Below are 11,594 nucleotides of genomic sequence, written 5' to 3' on the forward strand. Positions count from 1 at the left end.
CTGAGTTTAGGCTAATTCTGAAGTAGAATAAACGGTCTTGATTTCTTTGGTTCACTTCCTCCAATTGACATTTCCAAGCTGATAAGATGCAGCAAGTCATACTTCTCTGAAGAAGCAGTATTACAGAAAAGCATATTATCTAGCCTTTGGATGCAATAGGCCTTATGATGAGATGAGTAATGAGAGGATAAGTGTTGTATAATCCTCCCTGTGATCATATAAGGAAATTTGGCATAGCACCTTTTTTTTGCTATATGCTTACTCTTTCTATGAGTTACTGAACTGAAGTCAGTGTTGCTTTCAGTGTTTCAATTGTGACATCAGATGATAAGTGAATCTGAATTAAAGTATTGGTGGCTGTATCAATTTAGCAGTCGAAATTTATTGATGAAAAAGCAGTAGACAATTCACATTATCATACCCTGAAAGCCCTGTAGTCATAACCCTGGCAATTATAGGTCAAATTCATCAAGAGGACTTATTTCCTGAGTGTATCTCCATGTGATACCACTGTCATCAATCTCTTAACCAGTGAGTGTCTATAATCTTGCCACCACGCGTGTGCAGAACCATCTGTTAGTTGACACTGCTACATGGTTAACAAGCTTCCTGTTGATTGCTCAAGAGACCTAACTGGCAGCTCCAAGAAAGGGATCCTCGGTGTGGCTGTAGGGATCTCCACTGTGGAAGTGCAGCCCCAGCCTGTGGCTGAGCTGAAGGTGCAAATCAGCTGGATGAAGCATTCACCACAGCCTGGGAACCAGGTGCATAAATGCCAGCATGCATACACAATAGTGCACTGTGGGAGCAGCCCAAAAGATTCAGCTTCAAATCTTTACTTGGGCCCCATTCAAAATAGGAACTCAAACCTGCATTTTTGACATAAGGCAGGAGTGTCCTGGCTGCCAAGCTGCTCTGCCTCTTAGGAAGGCAAAGCGTCCTTAAATACAGAAAGATGTACAATTGAGTGTTTCAGTCAAAAGTGAGTGGGTTAATTCAGAGAGGTTAGCAGCTTTGCTTGCACCCAAACTTTTTCCTGTGGAATCAAGTTTTGCATAGCTTCTGAGGATCTCATAGAGCAGGTCTCTGGCCTCTCCTCACCCCCTGAAGCACAGGGACAAGGCTATGTCAGCATGGCATTATGCACCAGGGTGACCTGGCACTAGTAGCAGGGGGCTTGGATGTCTGGTTTTCAGGTTGCAGGCATGACCAAGAATGTCTCAGAGCTGGGCACTGTTGAAGGAACATGTAGTATCCTCTGCTTGTGGCTGTGCAGTGCTGGGGATCCTGCCAGGGGTCAGGCTTAGTCCATGTTTGATTCAGTAGGCAGTGTGGAGCTTCAAGGGCTCTGCTGTGATGCTCACAGACATTCTGCCTGGGAAGCTCAGTCTCTGAAAGCAGTATTGTCCAGTGCCATTTTTTACTCTTCCTGCTGATGATTAGTATTAAAAATAGCAGTAATATGTCATGCTATTAGAAATAAATTAAGATACCAGCAAACAAATACTATGCTGACCATATTTTATTTAATCTTTGAGTTGCTCTTGGATGAACAAGTCTGTGGTGTCTTAGCATAACTACTTTTGAGGTTGGCAGGTCCAGATACCCATTTATGCCATGACCAGTTTGATGTTATTAGTCCCTATCTGTGGCCTTTTCTGGCACATTTCACAGTACTTCCTTTTCCCCATTCTCTTAAACACTTTTTTCCCTCTCTCATATTTTTTTGAGAAAAATCTTTCATAAGCCTTGGGTCAATCTCCTGAAAAACATATGCTGGTGATTAGTTTCTTATCCCAGAGATGAACAGTGTTCTTTTCAGGAGGTGGTGGCAGCTCCTACAATACTGATAGGTCTTTTTTAAACCCAAATTAGTCTTTTTCTCCTCCTGCAGTTCTCCTCCTCTGACATTGTTTTCTTACTGTGCAGGTTGTTTTTGTTTAGCAAAGTGTCAGGGGCTGTCAGCACATGATTCATTGATATAATTTTGTGATTATATTATCTGTGAAAGGAACTATAAAGAACCATGAAGACTGATATGAGTGCAAAGTGAATGGAAATGCAGAAGCACCAGAAAGAGCAACAGAAAACTGGCATGTATTGATGACACTAGTACCAGCAGATCTTCAGGATCTATGTACAGCTTCTTAGGATACCCAGATCAGAAACCAAGAGATGCTGAGTAAGTCCCTAGACCTGATGGAAAAGGAATTTGAATCGCATTCCCTTCCTAAGGAGTACAGGAAAGCACATCCAAAACCAGCAAGTCATCACTAACCTAAGAAGACCCTAGGAGACAGGATCAGGACTCAGTATCTGGCATCCCTATTATTCTGTATCACCCAAGACAGAAAGACCAACCACCTTGATATTGGTTTATTGTTTTAACATGTTTTATTTTGTATTGAGAATTAAGATGGACTCAATATCCTATAGTCACATATATAGTTTTAAAATGCCTAAAATGTCCTTTGAGCTATAAGCCCGTTGTCAGACACTGCTGTCAGATATAGAATGTCTGGCAAAAGCAGATTTGACAGCAAAAAATTCTCACTGAACTGCACTTGTAGGTATTGTGGGGAAATATAGTAGGAATACTTAATTTTTGCAAATTGGTATAAAAGCTTGAAAAATCTGAACTAGTTAGATATCATGGCAGTAACTTCAGCCCTTCATTTTGATCATTTTGTGGTAACAGGTCTTTGTCAAGGGCTCCCTCTGGATAAGTTTTGGTGTATTTATTGTCATTGTACACCCAGTCTGATGCGTCTTTTAGGTAACTTGTGCAAATTCTCAAACTTTTTATTGATACCACTATGTCATATACATTATGTGGTCTTTGTAATTGCACTTTCAGCTTACCACTACAGATATCTAGAAAAGGAACATTAGTGGTTCTTGCAAGAAACTCTTGTGAATGTTTTCTGTTGGAGCAGGCACAGTGGTAGTTTTAGATTACTATGAAATACCCTAGCATTCTGTAATATTTACTTCATTCATTCCAAAACACAGAATGAAAATGATGTTGTTTTTGTTTAGCAGTTTAAACTGTTTTTGCATCTTTCCTCAGATGAAAACACCCTTTATGCAAGGTCCATCATAAAAAAACAATTATATTTTCTACTGAAAAGTCTTAGGTGCCCATTTCCAACCCAACATCTTCCCAAGATGCTTAACACTTGTGCAACAAGACTTGACACTTCTAAGGCCATTAGCTAGACTTTCAGAGTTGTAAACGCCTCAGATTAAATATTTGATAGATACATTGGATAAATTTGATAAAATTTATCAAATATGAGTCCTATTTCTTTGATATTATAAACTGTAGGTAGAGGTGATGCAAAATTGTGTGGCCTGATTTTATCACTGCTGGTAGTCAAAAGGTTATGCACTGTCTATGCACTTGAGCAAAAAATAACCAGAGTGATCAGTGGTTGCTCACTCCTTCTCTCTCAGAATGGTTATAATAGGAGAGGAGTGCTTGGGTGCTTCCTGTGTTTCAGAGCACTTTTCCAGTACTGTACCCAAGCCTGGCAAATGCAGCTTTGCTACATTATGTGTTATAACCTTCCATCATGTCTACCTGAAATAACACCTGAGGCAGTGATTAATGTGCAGACTCTCCTTTCCTGCTCAGGGATGAATAAATGAAGCTCCCATGACCACTGAAGAGAATGAATAGTCAGTCATGCATGTTAAGATCCCTGGACTGTATAAATTTCTGTTAGAACAGAGAAAAAGCTTACCAACCATGTCCCAGCTGTCCTGCAGAAGAAGGCAGCATCTGGCCAGTGATGTGTTCTGTCACAGCTGGCCAAGCAAACAGCTGTATTAAACACCAGCTGCTAAGTATCATAGTGCTAAAAGCTTGCCATGTTTCCTATACCATATTCACTCTCTGGCTGCACTTTGGTCCCTTAGTACAGTGGGCTGTGAACAAAAAAAAAAAAGCTTTGAGTAGCACATCAAAGCTTCCTCACAAAGAGTCTGGACCTTAAAAGACCCAATCTCTGCCCCAGAACTAGCAATAGGTCTCATTTTATTTTAAATTTTTTTTTGTTAGGACTTTGACATCTCAGATGATTGACCTTGAGCTGGACCTGGTAATGGGTGGGGATCTACACTCTGTTCAGTCTGCATGTGGCTTTAGGTCAGCTCCAGGAGAGGCAAAGAGAATCTTTTCCTAAGAATGTGGGAGTGAGGATCAAATGCTTGGCAAAGAATAGCAAGGGCTGTGCACCCAGATGAACCCAGCAGTCCTGGACCTGTGTCACAAGTTCTAAGTCCTAGTTCTCATATAGCCCCACTGCATCATGCTGCTCATGCTTTGAGCATGCTCACCTTTGCTCTTGCTGCTGAGGAAGACCTGTCAGATATTATGCAGAATGGTCAAGAAGGTAAACTTAGAGATAAAAATGAAATTGTTGAGACAGGATTGTTAGCAGCTGAAGCATTCAAGAGGAAAACACAAAAAAAGGTGTAAAATCTTAAAGGAAAAACCAAGAAGTTTGGTCAAGAGTTAGCCTAGGAATCAGAGTAATTGAGTTATGTCATCCTTGTTATCAGTCCCAATGGACCTGATGGGTCACAGAAGCTCTGCAACACCTGGGACCCCTTCCAGACAGCTGCAGAGAATGAGCCCTCCCCACCTGCAAAGACTTTGTGTTGGTAAGCATACTAATGCCTAATAGCTACTCATGATATATAATTACTTGCAAAGATAGTGCCAAACTGAAGGTGTCCAGATAAACTGCCCCTCAAAACAGATTGTGCTAGCCAGGAGCATGAAACTGGAGATTAAGTAAATGATTGTGTAAAAATGATGATATACAGCTGTAAATTTTCTAGGCATCAGGCTATGGAGAAGCAGGAAGACTTAGTGTGTGATTTAGTCTGGAGGAGAACTGAAGAGGAGATGCTAGCAGTTTGCCACCTTGGCCAGTAGTGGAGGTAGCAAGGAGTCATACCAAAAGTCCCCTTATGTTAGAGAGTGTGTTTAGCAGGGTGGGCTCCTGGCATGCTGAAACTGTTCTCCTGAAAGATCTCTCTCTGTTCTCATTATTTCACTGCATCACTTTCCTCTAAGAGCATATTTCTTTTTAATCTTAATAACGTGCAGTAAAATACTATTTATTGGTTTCACAGCAGAAAAACAGAGAAAGGTGCTACTAAAGGCCCTGACCTTTTCAGGCAAAATGATGGTAACTGCAGGAGGTCTCTAAAGCATACAGAAAGAAGTAGGTAGTTAAACAGTTTGCAAAGTCCTAAGAAAGGGAAATTCACATTCATGGAGATTGTACCTCATGTCTTCTTTGTTCATCACATCGATCACCCATCGAGGCTAACGAAATTTCTCTGTACTTGCTACAGATATTTTCTCTGAGGCTTTCCATACTTATTAAACCTTTTCTTAATCTTGCATGTTTCCTAACCCCAAAATTCATTCCCGTGCTCATTTACTTACTTCTTGTAGAGCTTAATAGCTTACATCCAGAGGCTCTCCTGCAGGAGATGTGCATAGCTGTCTTTAAATTGGTTCCTCTTGGTGTTTAGCGGAATTAAGCAGCACCTGAGTGTACAAAAATGTAACTCTCATGTCCTACTATGTTTCTGAATTCAATAGCTACTAATAATTGATGCTGCTAGATATTTAGGATCCTGGTTATTGACTATTACATAAACTTCAGTAAGTTATTTTTGTCAATTTACAAGCACAAATCTGTTTTTATCTTCTTTGATCTGAAATCTTGTTATTCTTGCCACTTTTTTCAAGTCTCCTGTCATTTCAGATGATTGAATAAGGAGTTGACGCCTTTTTACTTTTTGTGGTAAATGCAAAGATATTTCTTTACATTGCTCTGAGAGTCTTCTTCAAGCTTGTATATTTAAAAAAAATCTTAATTCCATAGGCTTGCTCTTTTTAATTCAGATATTCAATTTCATTCATTTATATTGTCCTTAATTTTCAGATTTCCCAGATTTGCTGTTCTTATGTGTTGCCAACACATCAGATACATAAAATTTCATGAAATTTCAAAAATTCTTCTGGCAGAAGGTTCTACCAAGGCTTTGACACAGAAAAGAACTCTTGAAAGCAGTAATTTGCAGTTTGTTCATCAAAAATTCAAATAAGAAAATAGGAGACTTTTAACTGTGATTTCTTTCCCTATGATTTTAAGCCATGTGACCCATGTTTCCATAATTCATGATCTTTGAAAATAACTGTTTTCCTTGCCCACAAGACCTAACATCTTCATGGACTTTGACCATACTTTTCCATCTTCTTTCTTCATACTGGTAGATTTCTACTTCTTTTGTGTTCACTATTGAGTGCAGAATTAGAAAAAGACCTTGACTACAGTACGGTAATAATATCACTATATTATGAATAAGAAAATAATTTACTTGCTTTTCAGGGATAATGATGATCTCATTTGACTTTTAAAGTAGTAAAGCTTACCTACAATGCAGATAGAGAGCTAACAGACCTAGTTGTTAGTTTTCCAGATAATGTGAACTTCTAGGTACCCCAAGAGTCTGCTAAGGTTTGTAGTTAATTGCTTCTTGTCAACAATAGAATTTTCAGTGTGTATCCACAGAAGTGCATTTTAGAGTAATAATGAGTTAATTTATAATGACTTTCCTAAATTCAAAGTTGGACTAGATGATATAATTTAGTGCCAGGAAGGAACTTCACTTTTTAAAATAAATTAAATAAAAGAAATTTCTTTTTAAGCAAAAATTATGCATTTAATATAAGGAGGAGGCCAAGTATAGCATGTGATAAATCCTTATGCTGACTTAAAATTAAACCAAAGGTTCATTTTGATTGTTACACAAGACTAGTTTTTTATCTGATCAAAAAGAATGATAAGCTAGCATGCTTGTGTTGTGTTACCTTAAAACTAGGGGGTGCCTTTGTTTTAGTGGGTACTCATCAAGATGAGTTTATTAACACACTAGTTTACTAGTTATTCTCTCAAATATGAGAACATGTTTTCATGTCCTTAGAATTTGTTGGAAGATACTGTGGGCAAAAGAACAAATTATTAGTAAATAGCAATCCTTTAAAACACAGTGAGATATTACCAAGAGAGTACAGGGACAGGAAAGATGTGCAGATTTATCAGCAGAGGGAAAAAAGCTGTAGCATCCCTCCCAGCATCACCCAGGGGTTCTGGGTTTTCTATCCCATGATGGAATTCACACTGCTTCTAATCTGAACTTGGTTTCAGATTCAATTATGTAGTTAAATACATGTACTTGTAGTCTGTAAAATGTTTAGATTTCTTTAGATGAGCTTTATGACATATAAAGTAAAGGCAGTTGAAATATCAGGTGCATTTGGATGTATTCCACCAATATCAAAATTAAAATCTTCACATCAGCTCAAGTCATTAAATTGTCCTGTTTTTCAGATTGGTGAATAACTCCTAGAAAGGATATTGGCATGACAGTCATGAAACTCAAATCATATTCTTTGTCACTGTTTTTTTTCCATCCTATGGCAAGTTTTTGTGCTTCAGCTTCTTCTCCCATTTCTTACTGAGGCAGTTGATGATCTCTTTGGGACAGGAATTGCTCTTGACTACATGATAGTAGAGCACCCTAAAGGACAGATCAGGTGAACTAGTCATGTCCAAAAGAGATGCAATATGAATCTCAGTGACCATTGATCATGGTCACTGCTATTGAGGATACACATATTCTGCAGGCATCCACAATAATTTTCTTTAGACTTCTTCCTTGGTAAAGACATGCAGACAGTTTTGACAACTTACTTAGCTGCAAGCTTATCCTAAGCTCACTTGCAAAAAGTTGTTTGGCTGTTTTTACTTGGAATATCATTACTATCTGTATTTGTATGTCTATCTATGTGTGCATAGATATTGTAATGATATGTGTGTATTTTAAGTACACATATATTTAAAGAAATATATGTGTACTTAAAGATGGATTGTACTTATGAAATGGTACTCTAAGACACTGATTGATGGATTTATTTTCTTCCTTGGTAAGGAAATGTTTTATACCAAGAAAATGACAATTTATATATTTGTATCTTATTCTGTTATATAAAAAAAAGGAGTGAACAAATAACATTAAATATGGCATATTCTGCATGTTTAGCAGAAATGTGATCCTTTTCAGTTTAGAGACAAGGACTTGCAGAGTTCAGATTTCCTAACATCTGTGCTTCTATAAAACATTTCAGAGATCTAGTGCTTGCCTTTCTTTTCTCTATGCCTCACTGTACCAAAATGGTATCATGTCCAATTGCAGGCTTACTTCACAGCAGTCCACATCACAGTAGCAGATGTCAATGTTTAATACTGACTGTAGCTTTAATTGATGACAATGCTCAGTGTAGAAGTACATTTTAGGGCACTGAAGATGGACCAGGGATTCATATTCTTCAGGGGACTGATTAATTTTAAACGTATTTCTTTCCTTGTGCCTATATTTAGTATAAGAACAAATCATTTTCATATAATTTTCTGTTCTGGTTACAATATTAAGGATGTCAAGGGAATGGATAAATGGATAAATGTTCTGCTATTTTCTCTTTATTATTATAATTTTTCTCACAAGATTGAGAAAAAAGGGAGAATATAATGAGAATAAAAATGCACAGTATTGAAGCATTAAAATTTGGTGATAATTCATTCCTGAGACAGACTACAGCAAGTACAGAATGCAGTGTAAGATATATTAATTTTTCTGACAAAATCTGTAGAAGGAGTAGGAAATGGTATAAAGGTAATTTATACTCCTCTTGCAGTCATCCTAAGGTGCAGTCTCATGCCCTTTTAGAAATGTCCGTTGTGGCAACAGAGCTGTGGATATTTTATTTGAAAGTATTCATCAGTTCAGATTTATTTCTAAGGTATGGAAGCAATTCTGGGGTTTGTGCATAGGTCATTAATTTTACTTTAATAATATGAATATCAGGGTTTTTTTATCAGACTATTTAAAAGAGATTTTCAAAGGAAAAGGTCAATTTCTAGATGTTGACATTGATATAGGAATTTTTTACAATGTTATCTAGCAGGTTTTGAATTTTTCCCTTGTGAGTTTAGTTCTGGAATACTGTATTATTTACATCATTGAGAATAGTTAAGGTTCAATTTAGAACTCTGCTCTTCAATTTAATCCCACTGTAGCTACCAAAATGTGAAATAATACAGAATCTTTTTCCCTAGTAATTCTGGCATGAGATTTGTGGGCTTGAAATATGTAGCTTGAGATTATATGTCCAAACAAAATTTAGCAATAGTAAACACTTAAATAAAATACTATTAGAGCACAGAGCATTATCTCTTTCCCTTAATTGCTTCAGTTGAATTTAATATACTTCTACTGAGAAATTGTACCTAGAACTTTACTGTGTAGTGATTAACCAATAAATAGTTTGTAATACACTTTAGCTTTAGATAATATTTTCCCTGGATGAGAAATCTCAATCACTCTGCCAGAAAGGTTCAGTCACTAGAAATGCTGTAATTGTTCATGTGGATGGAAAATGACTGTATGCTAGGCCATAGTTTCTGTGATGTTGGTGATTTGAAGGGGTTTTTTGTTATTATTAATAGGCAAACACTTACACAGACCCTGGACTAAGAATGAGGGGGTAGCTGAGCTTTCTGTGGGGCAGGGTATCAAGGAGCTGGAACAAAGCTATCTTTAGTGTGCATCAAACAGCCAAAGCCTACCTCAGAGTAGCAGAGAAATGGAGATTATATTATCTCCCAAATGGTTGTCATGAGACTAACTTGAAAGAAATCTAAATCTAGTAATCTGTCACCCTGAAGGAGCCATGTAGTAAGGTATTTAAAGAAGCTAAGATTAGAGTAGCTTCATTTGCAATTTAAATTTCCTACAGACTATTTTTTGAAAGCACACACAAGGGTCCTAGGTTGTGAATTGTTGTTCAGTGGGGGGTTATATTTGAATTGTACTAAGGTAGTATTTTTCAAACTATCTTTTGCCTATGTCTGGCTTTCCCCTGCATTTGTAAGGGAAAGTTCAAAGGTGTGTACCCAACCACCACCACACACCATGCTCCAGTTTCTGCTGAGTGCTCTGGGATGGTGAGGCTGCCTTTGGCACTCTTGGCTGATTCCACCAGCAGTTCTCACTCTGGAGTGGGTCTGGAGACAGCAACCAGACTAGAACATTTTTATATATTACACCTGTGTTAAACAAATGAAATACAAGTCATGTGAAAGGGCTGGCACTAAGCTAGATCTTCCTTGGTTAATTTCCTAGGAAGGGTTCTGTCCTTAGCTTGCAGGTCTCCTGCATACTGCTGATGCCTTTTTATGGTCTTAAAAAAAATCAGAGTCAGACACAGTTAAGGGATAAGGGGTTTTTACTTTGGTATTTTAATAAGGATCCTTATTGGTGCACCACTTCATCAAGGTAGGATGTGCCACAATGCACATGTAAGATATATTGCGTATATAATTTATAGACCTTACAAATTAGGGTATCTAATAAAAATGTTCCAGTTGGAGGCCTGGATGAATGATGTGGTATTCCTTCATTTGAGGAATTTCTTCCTGGATGGGCTAAATTTTTAGTTTATGAGATATGTTCTAGAGAGACCCTTGGTTTCCCAAGATAGGGTAGGGTTTTCTGGCCTCTTGCTATGAGGCTTTTGGGATGTTTGGTCTCTCAGCCTAAAAAAATACTAGAGTTATACTAACTTATTAGACTTAAGGAATTACAAGTATGCATGTTAAGAATATTGAGGATATATAAAAGTTATATAAAAGATATATAAAAGACAAGGCAAAAAATCATCTTGGCATCACTGCAGAGGAAGCCAAGTGGTTTGATTCAAGCATTTGGATTTCAAGTAATTAAAAAACAGTGCGGGACTCTGGACTCAAGAACTGAAAAATTTTGCGGGGGTTTTTGGATCCCATAATGGTCTTGTGGGTGCTTTGATGGTTGGATGTTGTTTTGGCACAGTGAACATTAAATTATAGTTTTTGATTCTTGTAGAAGTTAGGAGGGCAGATTGGGCTTGTTTAGGAGACTAGTTGTGAGAGTACCTTGGAAGGCACTCCTGAAGGGCAAAGGAGCCCAGGAAGGCTGGGCATTCTTCCAGAATAAAATCTTCAAGACACAGGAGCAGACTGTCCCCATGTGCTGAAAGATGAGCTGGCAGGGAAGAAGTCACCATTCCTGAAGGTATTTAAAAGACATGCAGATGTGGTACTTAAGGATGGGGTTTAGAGGAGGACTTGGCAGGGCTGGGTTAAGAGTTGGCCTCAATGATCTTAGAGGTCTTTCCCAACCTTAAAAATTCTATGATTCTATTACATGCCAGGCAGCATTTACAAGATAAGTAACTGGAATTTGGAATCACAAATTCCATTCTATTCACTGCTTTGCTAGGATGACTTGAAGGGTTATGTTAGTGAAAGTCCCAAACTGTTTGATCAGATTTTTTTTTTTTCCTGGTTAGATCTTTGCTCCTCTCTGCTGGATATGTAGCAAACCAATGTCCTTTTATCTCTGTCCTACCACAGGCTCTTCTGCTCCCATTCTGAGCTATGATAAACCCACCACAGTTCTTTAACTCA

Source organism: Agelaius phoeniceus, chromosome 5 (assembly GCF_051311805.1).
Source record: "Agelaius phoeniceus isolate bAgePho1 chromosome 5, bAgePho1.hap1, whole genome shotgun sequence".
NCBI classification, from domain to species: Eukaryota; Metazoa; Chordata; class Aves; order Passeriformes; family Icteridae; genus Agelaius; species Agelaius phoeniceus.